Here is a 16,302-nt window from a genome sequence, read left to right as displayed (position 1 = left end):
CATTACTTTCCACAAAAGAAGAAGTAACAAAATCGAACGTTCACCATGCGAGAATTCGCTGCGCCGCAACAATGTAATTTTTTTTTCCTTCTGTGGGGCGGGGGCACCGAAATGAAGAAACGCATAGAAAAGTATGTTGGCCACAATCGAATGCCTACTTTGGGTACCTAATGTGGCTACGGAAGGAATATCGAAGAAAACATGAGACGCTTGGTCCACTGAGAACCAACTATACGCATACTGTTCGGTATCCTACACCGGCGAGACAGGACTTTCCGGAGAAGTTCTGCAAAAGTGAACGCGGTGCAATCCATCAAGTCCCCACAGTGATGGCGGCGAGTGACCATTGTTTCTTTTTCTCGTGTGCTAGCCAGAAAGTGTCCAAAACTCTGCCAGGCAAAAATCCACTCGGCCAGAGAAAACAAAATGACCACCGAAGTGCGCTGGGCGGTGGTCGGGGCCACGCGAGAAAAACATATGCACTCTGGCTGGCTCTGACAGCCCGTGGGTATGGTAGCGAGAACAAAAAAAAAATTGAAGAGCCTCAATGTGTCCTCCCGAATAAAAGGCAAAGTAGAAAAAAAAATAAGAACGTACTTAGCTTGGCTGGATTTAGTGTTTTGACATAGATTTTTTAGCGTAGGTTAAACAAAATGTTGATATTTTTTGTATGTGACATGGCGGCACAAATGAACCACCACGACGCTTCTTCTCATTGAACCTCGCTGCGTCCTTAGTCAACTTGTCGGCTTGTGTGTTGATTTGACTTCTCTCATTGTGTGTTCCGATGTAAGATTTTAGAAAAATCAATGGACCTTTGGCGTCAAATGTTTATAACAGCATTAAACCCACAAAGTTCTGCAATTGAAAATCTAAAGCACAACTTTGGAAATGTCAGTGCACCTTTCACATCAAAAGTTTATGAGATTTATACCCATAAATTTTCGGAATTGACATCCATGCGCTCCATAGATTCCGTGGCCTCAGCGAGATGCCGCGGCGAGCCCGCTCTCCATCAAAACGCCCTTGAAACTTGGTAGCCGGATGGGGCTGCTTGGCGTTATGTGACTCTCGGTGTATGGGCGTTGCCGCGAAATCCAGCCCGAGTTCACTATCTTCGCGGTTAAATGTCTTTTCGAGCGTCAAAAAAACATTCTAGACAAAATCCAGAATGATTTCCGGCGCCGGGGGTTGCTTTCATCGGCGGTGAATGGACAGCACGAAAAAATTTCGGGGGTGGGGGGGTGTGCTGAAGCCCTATAAGCACCCCCCCCCCTGCCTACGCCCCTGCACACACACCATCATTATCATCATCATCATCATCACGATCAGCCTGTTTTATGTCCACTGCAGGACGAAGGCCTCTCCCTGCGTTCTCCAATGACCCCTGTCCTGCGCCAACTGATTCCAAGTAGCGCCCGCTAATTTCCTAATTTCATCGCTCCACCTAGTCTTTTGTCGTCCTCGATTGCGTTTTTCTTCTCTTGGTACCCATTCTGTAACCCTAATGATCCGACGGTTATCTGAACGGTGCATTACACGACCTGCCCAGCTCTATTTCTTCCTTTTGCTGTCAATTAAGATATCGTCTGTGCCCGCTTGCTCTCTAATCCAAACAGCTCTCTTTCTGTCTGTTGACGTTATGCCTAGCAATCTTCGTTCCATTGCTCTTTACGCAGTCCTTCACTTGTTTTCAAACTTCTTTGTCAGTCTCCAAGTTTCTGTCCCATATGTCAGCACTGGTAATATGCACTGATTGTATACCTTCCTTTTCAGTGATAACGGTAAGCTTCCAGTCAGTAGCTAGCAATGTCTGCCGTATATGATCCAACCCATTTTTATTCTTCTGTGAGTTGCCTTCTCATGATCAGGGTTCCCTGTGATTAATTGACCTAGGTAAACATACTCCTTCACAGATTCTAGAAGCCGACTGGCGATCCTGAACTCTTGTATCTTTGCCCGGCTATTTATCATTATCTTTGTCTTCCGCATATTAGTCTTCAACCCCCTCTCACACTCTCTCCGTTAAGGGCCTCAATCATTTGTTGTAACTCATCTGCATTGTTGCTGAATAAAACAATGTCATTGGCAAACGGAAGGTTGCTGAGATATTCGCTGTCGATCTTTACTCCTAAGCCTTCCCAATTTAATAGCTTGAATTCTACTTCTTCTAGGCACGTAGTGAATAGCATTGGAAAGATTGTGTCTCCCTGTCTGACCCCTTTCTATACAGGTATCTACCTGCTTTTCCTGTGTAGAATTAATGTAGCTGTAGAAACTTTGTAGATGTCTTAAAAGGTACTTACGTAAGCGTTCTGTACACCTTGATTACGTAATGCCGCTATGACTGCTGATATCTCTACTGAGTCAAATGCCTTTTTGTAATCTATGAAAGCCATATAGAGAGGCTTACTGTACTCTGCGGATTTCTCGATAACCTGATTGATGACATGGATGTGATCCATTGTAGAGTATCCCTTCCTGAGGCCAGCCTGTTCCCTTAGTTGACTAAAGTCCAATGTTGCCCTTATTCTATTGGAGAATATTTTGGTAAATATTTTATATAATACTGGGAGCAAGATATTGGGCCTATAATTTTTCAATCCTTTAACGTCTCCCTTTTTGTGGACTAGTATAATGCTTGCATTCTTCCAGTTTTCTGGGACCCTTGCAGTCGATAGACACTTTGTATCAAAAGCCACCAGTTTTTCAAGCATTATGTCTCCTCCATCTTTGATTACATATACTGTTATTCCATCTCCTCCTGCCGCTCTTTCCTGTTTCATGTCTTGCAAGGCCCTTCTTACCTCATCACTAGTTATAGGAGGAGTTCCTGTATCCTGTTCGTTACTGTTTCTAATTGAGGTATTCTGACCCTCTGGGTATGGTACAGGTCAGTATACAATTCTTCCACTGCTTTTACTATATCTTCGAGATTGCTGATGATATTACCCTGCTTATCTTTCAGTGAATACATCTTGGTTTATCCTATGCCAAGTCTCTTTCTCACTTATTTCAGGCTGCGTCCATTTTTGCGGCTTCTTCAGTCTTTCTCACGTTATAGTTTCGAATATGCCTTATTTTCGCCTTGTTGATCCGTTATGACAGTTCCGCAAACACTATCCTCTCTCTTGAGTTGGACACTTTCATTTTTTGTCATTTCTGTATTAGGTCTTTTGTTACTTGGGAGTGCTTGCCTACTGGTTGCCTTGGTGCCTTGCCTACCACTTCAATTGCTGCCTCTGAAGTAGTTATGGTTTCATTCATTAGCTCTATGTCATCATTATCTCTCTGTTCTAATGCAGCATATTTGTTTGCAAGTACCAGCTTGAATTGGTCTGCTTTTACCCATACTGCCTCTAGGTTGACCTGTTTCTTTTTGACCAGTTTAGCTCTTTCTCTCATCAAATTGTGGCGAGTCCTAGTCCTGACTAACCTTTGATCACTGCACTTTAACCTTCTTATCACCTCTACATCCTGCACAATGCTGGGATTCTCAGTAAGTAGGAAGTCAATTTCATTGCTTGTTTCACCATTAGGGCTTTTCCAGGTCCACTTTCTTTCGCTACGCTTCCTGAAAAAGTTGTTCATTATTTGACGTTTATTCCTTTCGGCGAATTCTACCAGCATCTCTCCGGTAGCGTTCCCAGAATTGACGCCGTAGTTGCCAATTGCTTGTGTACCCGCCTGCTTTTTCCCCACTTTTGCATTGAAGTCACCGATTACTATAGTATATTGAGTTTTCACTTGTCTCATCGCTAATTCAACATCTTCATAAAACTGATCTACTTCCTTATCATTGTGACTGGATGTTGGAGCGTAGGCCTGTACTACCTTTAATCTATACCTCTTATTAAGTTTGATTACGACTACAGCTACCTTCTCATTAATGCTGTAGAATTTGTCAATGTTACCCGCTATGTCCTTATGTATTGGGAATCCTACCCCGTATTGCTTCTCATCTATGAGACCTCTATAGCAGAGGACATGGCCGTTATTCAGCAATGTAAAAGCCTCACCAGTTCTTCTAATCTCACTAAGGCCGATGATATCCCAAACAATGTCTAATAATTCCTCGAAGAGGCCCGCTAATAATGTCTAATAATTCCTCAAAGAGGCCCGCTAAGCTAGCCTCACTCGAGACGGCTCAGGTGTTAAACGTTGCAAAGGTCAGTTTCCATTGGCGGCCTCTGAATCTAGAGATTCTTGGCACCCTCTGCTGCATTACAGGTCTGACTGCCGCCTCGGTGAGGTGCTCCGCAGCTGCTGGGGACTGAGGGACATTGGGTAATTGAGTTAGCCATTTGGGAGGGGGTGGCCGTATACAGCACCAGGGAGGCCAATTCCTGATCTGGTGGGGGAGTCTCATGTTGAAGCTTTGTGGGCCTTTCTAATTTGGTTGTATCTGGATTAGTATAGCCCCACTCACTCTCGGCATCTCGTGCCGGTGACAGGTGTCACTCCAACTCTGCAGAAGTTGTGCACTGGAGGAGGTGAATTTTAAGCTTGCCAGAAAAAAAAGAAAGAAAAAACATAATGGGATTCGAAGTTCCGACTATGGCAACCGAGCAGTCGCCATAGTTCAGTGAGATAATCCTGCAGGCAGGAAAGCTACCTTATCGCCGACAAGTACAGCCCCAAGGGCCCTACATGCCTAAAAACTTATTTGATTTGTCCGTGATAGAAGTGTTTTCTTCATCACAATGAGTAACTCAATATAGAGCGATTTCTAAACGGTTCCGGCCTGATAGTTCTGGAGTCGCACGTGCGCAGGTGACACGGCGTAGTATTGCTCAAAGGTTCCATCATCATGGTTTCGGAGTCACCCGTACGCATGCGGCCATGAATGCGGTTAGATATACGTTATATTTTCGGCGAACTTGAACAATATCTAAATGTAGTGTGGAACAAAAAGAAGATGAGAAGAAAGAAAAAAACTTTTAGCGCTTACCGGGAATTCACTAGTAGCGTGTTCAAGGAGGTACACCCAACAATTAACGGTCTCGGCTGCCTGTCCAATGCATCGGAGAAGTCTTTCTGAACGAGGCGGACCTGGTACTGATGCATCGCGCAAGGCGGCGCATCAGTACACAAGGTGTGAAGAGGGTGTATTCACTGAGACTTTCGCTTAAAGGCAAATTTGCAGTGGCGAGACGGGCCGCCAAACAACATTTCTGAGCCGCGCATAAAGTATGCGACCTTACAAGCGATCTTGCTCTATGGTTGGAAAGCGCTTATATGACGCCTCCTTTAAGCTGCAGTGGAAGCTCCTGCTTCACGTGGGAAACCTATTGACATCCCGTTTGCCGCCGAACTTGCAATACTTGTAATTTAGCAGTTGCGAATGTGCACTTGTCATCTTGAGTACAAACGAAAAGCTGCGAAAACTAACATAAGTGCAAATGGGGAGGAAATAGCTGGGTGCGAACTACGACCCTTTTTTACATGTTGAACTGTATTGTGAACTTTTTTACTGTTGTCGTGACGTTGTTTTTCTTATGATGTGCGTGATACTGTAAACTCTCTCTTCATATTTTCTTCTCCTTTCGCAATACAATTATTACTTTTTTTTCGCTGTGGTACAGAGCCCATACTACTATTCATGTTTCAAATGATAATAACGTGCACGATGCGCTCGCTTTGATAGCAGAACGGGGCATCTCAGTAGGTACAGTCAGCAGCGAGCTTCGGAAGTTATTGCAGCTCATTCCGTAAATGTTACATGCCTAAAAACTTCTTTGATTTGTCCACGCTAGAAGTGTTTTCTTGATCGCTATTGGTAACGCAACATGGTGCGATTTCTAAACGGTTGCGGCCTCATATTTCCGGAGTCACGCGTGTGCAGGTGACACAACGTGATTGCATTAAAAATGAATTATCGCAATCAATGTTAGGTGTAGGGCAAGTAACCAATGCTCTACAAGCGTTGCAGTATGGGTACCAATGGAACTGGCATATCATTGTAGACAGCAGACAACTAGGTAGTGTGATGAAATAAAAATTTTGCAAGCGCAGAATGGTATCAGCTGGCACAAGACATGGGAAACTTACAGCAGGCAATAAGTAGGTCGATGGCAATGACCCTAGGAACTTGCAGTAATTTTTGATTGGTTGGACTACACCAATAGCTTTAAAAATATATTATGTGAAAAAGTGTCTGAGATATGCTCTACTGTCGTAAGCCTTCCACAGAAAAGAGGTTGCTTTGCTTTAGCGTAAACAATGTGGATTACCACCTGTAGCCTTTTAGGAACACTGAACCAAAAGGGTTATATTGTATTCCATGGCTACGCATTTTAAGGTGCCTCTGCATTTATTCTGTTGTTGTATTTACCTCTTTTCGATACCGTAACAGGACTGCAATCACCCCAATTATTTCCTGCAGGCTTCACAAATGCGAAGAGCCTAGCTTAAAGCGTCCCTGCCAAAATGGAATGCCACACCCCTTCCAAGGTTATCGGTCAGGTCGAGGTTGGCATGCAGTGCAGCTTGCCTCTGGCTGACAAGTCTGTTGGGATTTGCTTCAAAGCATGGAGCAAGTCTAGGAGCGTGCAGACTACGGAGACTCTGGAGCAGTTAATCTCCACCTCAGGTGGGCAGTGACTGGCACTTCTCTTACATTTGCTTGCGTGCGTGAGCGCTGTGAATGGCCAAGTCTGAGTAGCTTCGTATCGCTTGCTAAAGTGGTTGCAGTAAAACGCGTTGTGTGGCTAGTTTGTGCATAGCTTTTTGAAAGATGAAGTACCAAGAGTGATGGCACACTAGGAAGGACCAAGGACAGGACAAGATGCAGAAAGCGCCTTCTACTGTTGGCACTTCATCTTTTGAAAATTTGATTGCTAAAGTACGTGTGACATTCTGCTGCTGAGGACAAATTAGCAGATTTGCGAGCCTTGTCTGCATACCTATTGGGCAAAATGCAGAAATAATGCTGTGCTGATCACATTGAAGCAACTAAGATGGCAGAGTTTAATCCAGAGCCCTCATGACTTGACGTTCTTGCAGGCGTGAGATTGCTCTGTGATAATGTTACATCCGTGAGCCAATTCTTAGTTATGCTTAAAGCGGTGTACTTGTGTATGAACGCGAATAGAGATCTATGCAGAATGTCAGTCGACCCCTGTGTCTAGGCTGAACAAAATTAAAACAGAATTGTTTAATGCAGGTAAGGATACTACAAACAAAATATAATTTGCTTTATCAATATGCTAATTTATTAAGGGAGGCAGAAACCACATGTGCACTGTTAGGAATCATTTCTCGGACAGGTTTGAGTCACGACATCCCACAGCACGTCATCGTCATCGGTAGTGACTAACCAGGAATAGGCATGTGCAACAATGCTGTAGGGCGCATCCATCACTTCGTTGTCCCCTCTTCTTGGAAATCCAGTTTTCATTACCTTGGGGGTCATTGCCCCATGCTCGGGAAATCCAGTTTACCTGGCAGTGGAGGTGAATGAGTGCAGCGGTGGCATAGAGGTAGAACACCCGCCTCGCGTGCGAGAGGTCTGTGGTTCGAATCCTGGTGCTGCGCAATTTTCCACCGGATTAAAAAAAATCCGCATGTTCATAAAATTGCATAAACAGGCCTGGAGTGTGGCCTGATCCTGGTGACCAGAACTGGTAACACACTCCCTCACCAGAGCAGGATTGGCCACCCTGGTGCAGTACTTGGCCACAACCTCCTATATGAACACAACGAGGAGGGAAGATAACCGATGGTCATTAAGGGTTATGGACTGGATTCCAAGGGAAGGCAAGCGTAGCATGGGGTGGCAGAAAGTTAGGTGGGTGGATGAGATTAAGAAGTTTGCAGGGACGACATGGCCACAATTAGTACATGACCGGGGTTGTTGAAGTATGGCAGAGGCCTTTGCCCTGCAGTGGGCGTAACCAGACTGATGATGAGGATGATGGAGGTGATTGGCCATTGCTCTTTCTTGGAACTTGGGCGGCTGCCCAACTGGGGCACCACCACCGCCACTTGGCAAACCTGCTTTTACTATTGAACAAAGCCAGTCGAGTGTGCATGCTCAAGCAGTCATAATGTGTATTCCTTGCCTACCCTAAAGAGAGCTCCTAACAAGTGGTGACGCAGGACATTACATTTTATTTTCGAACACTAACCATGGGCAGTGCTGCTCCTACACTTGTTGACAGAGTCGATGACATGATTACATCTCCTGTCATTGCTGCAGAGCTTCAGGTTTCCAGCTTTTGGCCCAAGAATCCCTTAATTTGGTTTGTACAACTAGAGGTGCCTTTTCAACTCTGACGCCTCGCTTCACAGACAGCAGAGTACACTCACGTCGTTTCCACAGTACCCTCCGACATCGCCGATGCCACAGGTGACTTGCGGTCACTGCATAGGACGACCTGAAACACCACTGCCTCGAGCCATCACAACAGCGTAGGTGCCAACAGCTCCTCTTCGAGGAACTCGCCGACCAACAAATGTTACAACTGCTGAACTGGCTGCATTAATTATTGGGCTAGCACTCTGCAAACGAGAGCCAGCTTTCAATTTTGCAGAAGCTGTTCTTGCAACACCTCCCGCCGTTCGTAGCATGGTACTGGTGGGTTCCAGTGAGATGAGTCTCGATTGGCTAGCTACATTCGCTGAACGCATGTGATTGCTCATCTGTGCACAGCTTCTGATCACTGTTCTGAGAGTCTTCGAGCCAAGAGACTCACTCTCATGCCTAGGAGAATAAGCCTTCGTGCTTCATTACCGCCAGCCATTTTTTATTCTGTTTATGTAGATCTTAAGTTATCTTAAGACAATCTTAAGTTATCTAATTCTTGTGGCGTCGATGAGATTAATTCCAAAATACTAAAGAACACCGTTATGACTTCTAGCAAAATACTATATCACATTCTCAAACAGTCACTAACTTCAGGAGCACTCCCGTCAGATTGGAAGACTGCGAAAGTAGTTCCCATATTTAAAAACGGTGACAGATACTCACCAGATAACTACCGGCCAATTTCGCTCACGTGTATTTGTTGTAAAATGCTCGAACATATAATAGCTTCTCATATATACAACCATCTGGAATCAAACAACTTTTTTTTCACTAATCAGCACGGGTTCAGGAAGGGTTTGTCATGTGAGACACAGCTTTTAGAATTCACGACTGACCTGCATTTAGACATGGACCATAATGTACAGATTGATAGCATATTCCTTGACTTTTCCAAGGCGTTTGATCGCGTAGCCCATTGCCGCCTAATTTCTAAGCTAAATTCACTCAGATTGGATGCACTGACATTAACTTGGCTCCGGAACTTTCTTTCTAATCGCCGACAATTTACTATCGTTAACAACCTTTCTTCGCCCCTTTCCTATGTCACTTCCGGCGTGCCACAAGGTAGCGTTCTTGGATCGCTACTATTCTTAATATACATTAACGATCTTCCTAATAACTTAACATCCCGAGTGCGAATATTCGCAGACGACTGCATTATTTACCGCCCTATAACCAGCCCCGATGACCACCTCATTCTTCAAAACGACCTTCATCTCATATTCGATTGGTGTAACACTTGGTTAATGAATCTTAATTCGTCTAAATGCAAAGTAATGTCTTTCACCCGTAAACACTCAATCTCTTCCTTCCAATATAACGTAAATAATAAACCGATTTCTGTAGCTATTTCCTACAAATACTTAGGCATTAATCTCGCACCAAACCTTTCCTGGGCCCATCACATTACTACTATATGTGCTAATGCTTCAAAATCACTGGGGTACTTACGCCGAAACCTACGTAATTCGCCCTCTAACATCCGTAAGCTAGCTTATCAGACGTTTGTTCGCCCCCAGCTCGAATTTGCCTCCCCAATCTGGTCCCCCCATCATAACAACCTAATCAGCTTATTAGAATCAATTCAAAATAGGGCCGCCAGGTTTATCTCGCGTAACTACACCTACAATTCAAGCATCTCACAAATAAAAATTGATATTTCACTTCAGCCACTAAGTATTCGACGCGATCTTGCACTCATATCATTATTTCACAAGTACGTTCATGCGGATAGGAAATCTTTTTTACGGCTTGAAGTCGCACCATTCACGTCTCGCAGATTACATAATCACCTCAGCTTCACACGCATCTACGGGAACACACATGCATTCAACTGGTCGGCGCTTCCTCGTGCCATTCGATTGTGGAACGCTCTTCCTGATTTCATCGTCTCCGAAACTAATCCCGATAAATTCCGCCAGCTCATCATTTCATATTCCACCGCGTAACTTCAATAAAGTGCACGATGCTTTTTTCTTTTTTTTTCAGTTATGTGCTCTCTTGTTTATGAGCTCATTTCGCTTGTTATTCTTGTATTCTTTAGTATTATTTAGCATTGTACTAGAGTGGCAACATTATTTTTTCATTGTTTATTAAAGAAACTGTATCGTTTGTTTTTTTCTAATATGTACACTCCAAACCTTGTTATGTTGTACAATGCTTTTAATACTTGTATAAGATAGGCATATATTTTTTCACTGTCAATTAATAATGTATGTCTATTATGTTTTTATATGTTCTATATACTCTGTTAATCTTATTGTAACGCCCCCCTTACCCAATGCCTCATACGAGGCCTGTAAGGACATTGTTAAATAAATAAATAAATAAAATATACAAATAGGCTTCAAATCCTGCAACCTTGCAGTGTGTGAGAGGCAAGTACAACAGGGCTTGAACAAAGTATCTAAATGGGCAGACGAAAACGGATTGAAAGTGAACCCGAACAAAAGTTCTTGTGTGCTTTTCGCAAGAAAGAGAGGCCTCGTTGCAGATCCCAATATCAAAATGTACGGCCAGCAAATCCCTGTGAACAAAGAGCACAAGTTCTTAGGTATCATACTTGACTCGAAGCTAACATTTATTCCACACATAAAGTATCTCAAGGTGAAATGCTTAAAAACAATGAACTTACTGAAAGCTTATCCCATACAACAGGGGGCAGCGACAGAAAATGTTTGATGAATCTTAACAAAAGCCTCATTCGATCACGATTGGACTACGGTGCCGTGATTTATCATTCTGCAGCCCCGAGCGCGCTAAAGATGCTAGATCCGGTTCACCATTTAGGAATTCAACTGGCCACTGGCGCTTTCAGATCAAGTCCTACTGAAAGTTTGTATGTAGAATCAAATGAGTGGTCACTCCATCTCCAGAGAACATACATCAGCCAAACATATTTCCTGTAAGTCCACTCTAATCCTCAACATCCGTGTTTTATTACCCTTAACGATATGACATGTGATACACTCTTCCGTAATCGTCCCTCTGTAAGACAGCCCTTCTCACTTCGCGTGAGGGAGCTTAGTGTTGAAATGGATGTCCCAATCCTCAAACATCGCCTAATGCCTCCAGCTAAGCTGCCACCTCCTTGGGAGTGGCAGATGATACAATGCTATATATCTTTCATGCAAGTTACAAAACATGCTCCAGAGATTGAAATACAAATGCATTTCCGGGAACTCCAATACAAACATTCCGGCACGTAGTTCTCCGGCACGTAGACGCATCGAAGTCACGCGAGGTGGTGTCCTATGCAGCCGTCGGCCCATCCTTCTCGGAATCCGATGTACTGCATCCGGAAACAAGCATCTTTACGGCTGAGGCCTACGCACTACTGTCGGCTGTAGAGCATATAAGGAATACAAAACTCAAAAAATCTGTTATATATATGAACTCCCTAAGCGCTGTGAAGGCTTTGATGTCATTTTGTAAGCACAAAAATTCAGTAATCAATGAACTATATTCCGTCCTGTGTAAATCATATATATGTAACCAGCATGTCATCATATGCTGGGTGCCGGGTCATAGGGGCATCGAAGGTAACGTTCTGGCGGACCAGATGGCCACATCAATTGCATCGTATTCTGTTCATCCTACTGCTGCAGTCCCTGTCACAGATCTGAGGCCCTTCTTGCACAGGAAACTGCGAAACTACTGGCAACACTTGTGGGACAGGGAAACAAATAATAAGCTGCACGTAATAAAGCCACAGTTAGGGTTCTGGCCTTCTGCAATAAAATCACGGTGGACAGATGTCCTATTCTGTCGTCTTAGAATAGGACACACATTTGGCACCCATAACTTTTTACTCACTGGAAATGACCCTCCAACCTGTGGCAGATGCGGGGTGAGGCTGACCGTGCTCCACGTTCTCCTGGAGTGTCGGAAAGCCGAATCTGAGAGAAGGAGACATTTTTTTTAGCATCCCGTCAACACATTCCTCTTCATCCTGTAATGTTTCTCGGTCCAGAACCGCTTTTTAATACAAACACTGCCCTAGGTTTCCTCAGAGATGTTGTCCTACACGTTATTAGTCCCATACATTCGTAGCGCTTCCTCTCTTGAGAGGATGCCGCTGTGATAGTCATACTGTATAGCACATGCCTCCAGGCCCTTGTGTTTCAAGGGCTCTGGCGAGGCAGTAGTGCTCCAGGTAATTTTACCATCTCACATATCTTTTATAATGCATCATTCTCTCACGATGGATTTTATTTCTCATAGGACATGTCATTATCATTGACATAATCTTGTAACAGATAGATTTTACGCACTCTAGAGCGACTATTTTTAAGGCCCCTTTACAGCCACGTCGCATCAACCTCATTGAACTCATAACTACATTGCAAATTCATCAACACTGGTTTGGCGCTCTTTGGCCATACCTGGCCCTTGCGCCAATAAAAACCAAACATTCATTCATTCATTCATGCCTAGGAGATACAGTCGACCAGTTTACCAGTGCAATGGAGAAGCTGGCGACTGGCAACAACACTAGTGACCAATGTCAGCCTAATCATTCTGCTTCACAGTCTCATAGTGCACCTAGACTCGCCTTGGCAGTTGGGGTGGTACCACCGTCACTTCTAACAAACAAGCAAGTCGCTGCACTCAGCCTTGTTCGTGGGCGCGAAATGCACCAGCCAGTCGTCAGCGGAGGCATGCGACATCGGCCCTCGAACGAGTCACTTTTTCATGGTTGTAAACCGCGTCACCGGCACCTGCCTCTTCGTGGTGATCGGAGCTGAGCTGTATCATTCCCGCCACGACCGCAGATCACCAGTATGCCAAATCCACATCCATGCTCCACACAGTGAACAATAATGCCATCCTGTCGTATGGCCTCTGGTCAATAACGCTAGCCATCAAACTCGGGCACTTGTATTGGTAGGGTTTTGTGATCGCCGACGTCAGCTTGACCACAAGGCATCAAGCCACTGGAATCACTAAATGCGGGCAATCAAGGACTTCATCTCTCCAACCTACTTCCGAAGGTTGCTTGAGTTTTTGGTTCTCATAATTTTTACAGGTGCTTTAAACAATCCTGCGCGCAAGTTCTTCAGCCACTTACTGACCGGCTGCATCATGACTAAAAAAAATGCCTACCTTTCATTGGTACTTGGAGCAAGAACACTCCTTTCAGGAAGCCAGAACATGGTTGACAACTGCAGTGTTTATTTATTTGTTTACTTATTTAGCGTACCCTCAGCGTCATTACGGCATTATAGAGGGGAGTGGTTACATGCAAAACGGGTAAATTCAACAGGAGTTAATAAAGCAGACAATTATATATATATATATATATATATATATATATATATATATATATATATATATATATATATATATATATATAAACACAAATGGCACCTAGATATACAAAGTTAGCTATGGCGTTCGTGAGTACAGGTTGAACAATGTGAAGAAAAAGGTTCCTAGTTATACAGTACTAGCTATGACATTGAATGGTTGGTGATCTACGATGGTGGCCTTTGAGGCGGGAAGGTGATTCCACTCATTGCAAGTGCGTGGTACAAATGACTAAAAAAACGTTGGATGTGCATAATGGAATGCTGACCTTATGAATGTGAGCTAGTCTGGGTGACACATACGAAGGCAAGTAGAGTTTTCTGAACTATTTCCAGTGAGTGCATTAGGTTTATTTGACCTGGATCTCAGATTGAAGCATCATACTCAAGTTTAGGTCATATTAGAGTTTTATAAAGGATTAATTTTAACGAAGAAGGTGCTTTGAAAAAGTTGTGTCGTAAGTGACCTAGCATTCGGTTAGCGTTACTTATTATATGGGAGATGTGGGTATTCCAAGTGACATCGGACGTGATGTGAAGGCCAAGCACTTGTAAGTTGTTACCAAATGAAATGGAGCGTTATTAAGGGAGTACAGAGGTGGTTCACTGGTAGTTCTAGATACACGCATGAATTTACACTTGTTAACATTAGTTCCATTAACCATGAATTGCACCATGCAAAAACAGCGTTAAGGTCACCTTGAAGCCTGGTTGCATCCTCTTTGCAAGTTATTTTGGTAGAAATTACACAGTCGTCAGCAATCAGGTGAATTTGAGATGAAACACTAGAAGGTAAGTCAGTGCATTGCAGGTATCCTTTCTCTTAGTGGACAAATTTGTGGCCTGTATGAAGAAGGCGTTCCGGCTGTCGAGTAGAAAGAGCTTTCTATAAATCTCATCTTGAAAAGTGCGGGATTCAGTGTGCCAAAACACCTCCAGCACCTGTCAACAGTAGGTGGAATTCGTGGATTGAAGCTGTTGAGCAGCATTCTGCATACTTTGAGTACTATCCTTCTTTGCTAAGGCAAGTTCATGAAAGGTATGGAGAAACTGCATGCGTTGATTCTCTTCTGGAACTTTTGAATGAGTCTTCAACTAAGCTTAAGTACAGCATTCGATGCATTGCAGTATTTGGTAAAAAAGTTGCCAGCCTGCTGAAAGCAGCTGAGGGTCAGCGTGTAGCCTGTCATAAAGCGTTCAATGCTTTATTTGTACTCTGGGGATATTTGGAAGGAGCTGCAGAGGAAGATTTTGAAACACAACTGAAGAAATAAAACATTGCACATGATGAGGCCCATCGGATTGCAAACAAAATAAAGGCTGCCATGAGTAAAGCAGCTAGCAAAGCGCTAGTATATTTGGAGAAATCTGACTCATGGAAGTTCAAGAGTGTGAGGTGGTTGCATCCTCTGCAAGTTTGGAGTCTCTCAGAGAAGAGGTCAGAGTTTGCAGGTGTGCCTGCACTTGGGAAAGAGTCACCAGCGCTAGCTGCTGAATGGCAAGTGTACCTCAAGTCTGTCGAAGAACTCAAGTCTAGTGACAGGGACTTAGCGCCGTTTATTTTTAAAGAAGAAAATCCAGGTGTGGATTTTGGATGTTCTGGCTTTCTGGGCAGCGATGGAACCGCTCACTCCTAGGCTTTCTTCCATTGCCCTTAAATACCTGTCAATGCCCATCAACTCTGTTGACGCAGAAAGATTATTCGGTCGCTATGGTGACATTGTGTCCCACGAGCGCCATTCTCTTAGTGAAGAGAGTACAAAGCATCATCTGATGCTCAGCCACGACAGCTTCCTTTAGTTTAAAATATGCAAGTATGTTTGGAGTCTGAAAGTTCTTAATAAATAAGCTGTTATGTGTACCTTATGTCGGTTCAATGTTCCTGTGGAATTTTGCAGATTCCTCTATCTCAATTTGCAGAATTTCAAATTTTCCACCGCACGAAGTTAGGGGCTCTACTTAAGATAGGTGATAACCAAAACGCATCGCCGTTCCCTGCTGCAGACTGTGATCGTACTGACCTTTGTCGTGGAGCAGTTTGTCTTAGAGAATCGACATGGCGTCTTTGGCAGCAACTCACCTCAGTGACAGTGCATGAATACGAAACCATGACCACTTCTACCTTGCTTCATTATGATCGATTGGCGGAGATGCAACTGAGTTTTCGCTAAAGCACTGTGCTCCAATAATGTTGTACTGAAGACGTTCAGTAGTTGGCTGCAAGAATAATGACTGGCATATTAAGGATTGGAATGAATCTTTGTAGGTAAGTTCGTGGACCATTGCTGCAACTGTCCGTATGTGTTACGAGCACTTTAAATTGTATGTATTTCCTTGAGAACACAGAAACTTGCTCATCTGCGAGTATTGTATCTCCAACCTTTAAAGAAAAGGCTTTGGCCCCGGACCTTCAGCGAGAATAAGTACCGCTTGTTAAACAATGGCAAATGGAGTAGCGCCATAGTACCTTTCGCACACAGTATCTGCACACATCTACCCCAACTGGTACAGAACCTTAACGCCCACTGTATTGCCAACGTGACAGTAAGTGATTGGGCGCACATTTGAATATATGTGCACCATATATGCACAATAAATGACGGACTACACCAATAGCACACGAATGGTCGAAGCTGAATGTTTTATGACTGTCCACAAGAGTAAGCAAGTTACTAGTGATCTTTG

General features: G+C 43.8%; 1 pseudogene; it reads left to right on the top strand.

Annotated features, from left to right (window-relative positions):
- The first annotated feature begins 6,429 nt into the window (after positions 1 to 6,429).
- Positions 6,430 to 15,417, top strand: LOC129383525 (uncharacterized; annotated as a pseudogene).
- The last annotated feature ends 885 nt before the right edge of the window (positions 15,418 to 16,302 follow it).

Source organism: Dermacentor andersoni, unplaced genomic scaffold, assembly GCF_023375885.2.
Source record: "Dermacentor andersoni unplaced genomic scaffold, qqDerAnde1_hic_scaffold ctg00000039.1, whole genome shotgun sequence".
NCBI classification, from domain to species: domain Eukaryota; kingdom Metazoa; phylum Arthropoda; class Arachnida; order Ixodida; family Ixodidae; genus Dermacentor; species Dermacentor andersoni.
Note: the sequence above shows the minus strand (reverse complement) of the source record. Positions and strands in the feature narration are given on the sequence as shown.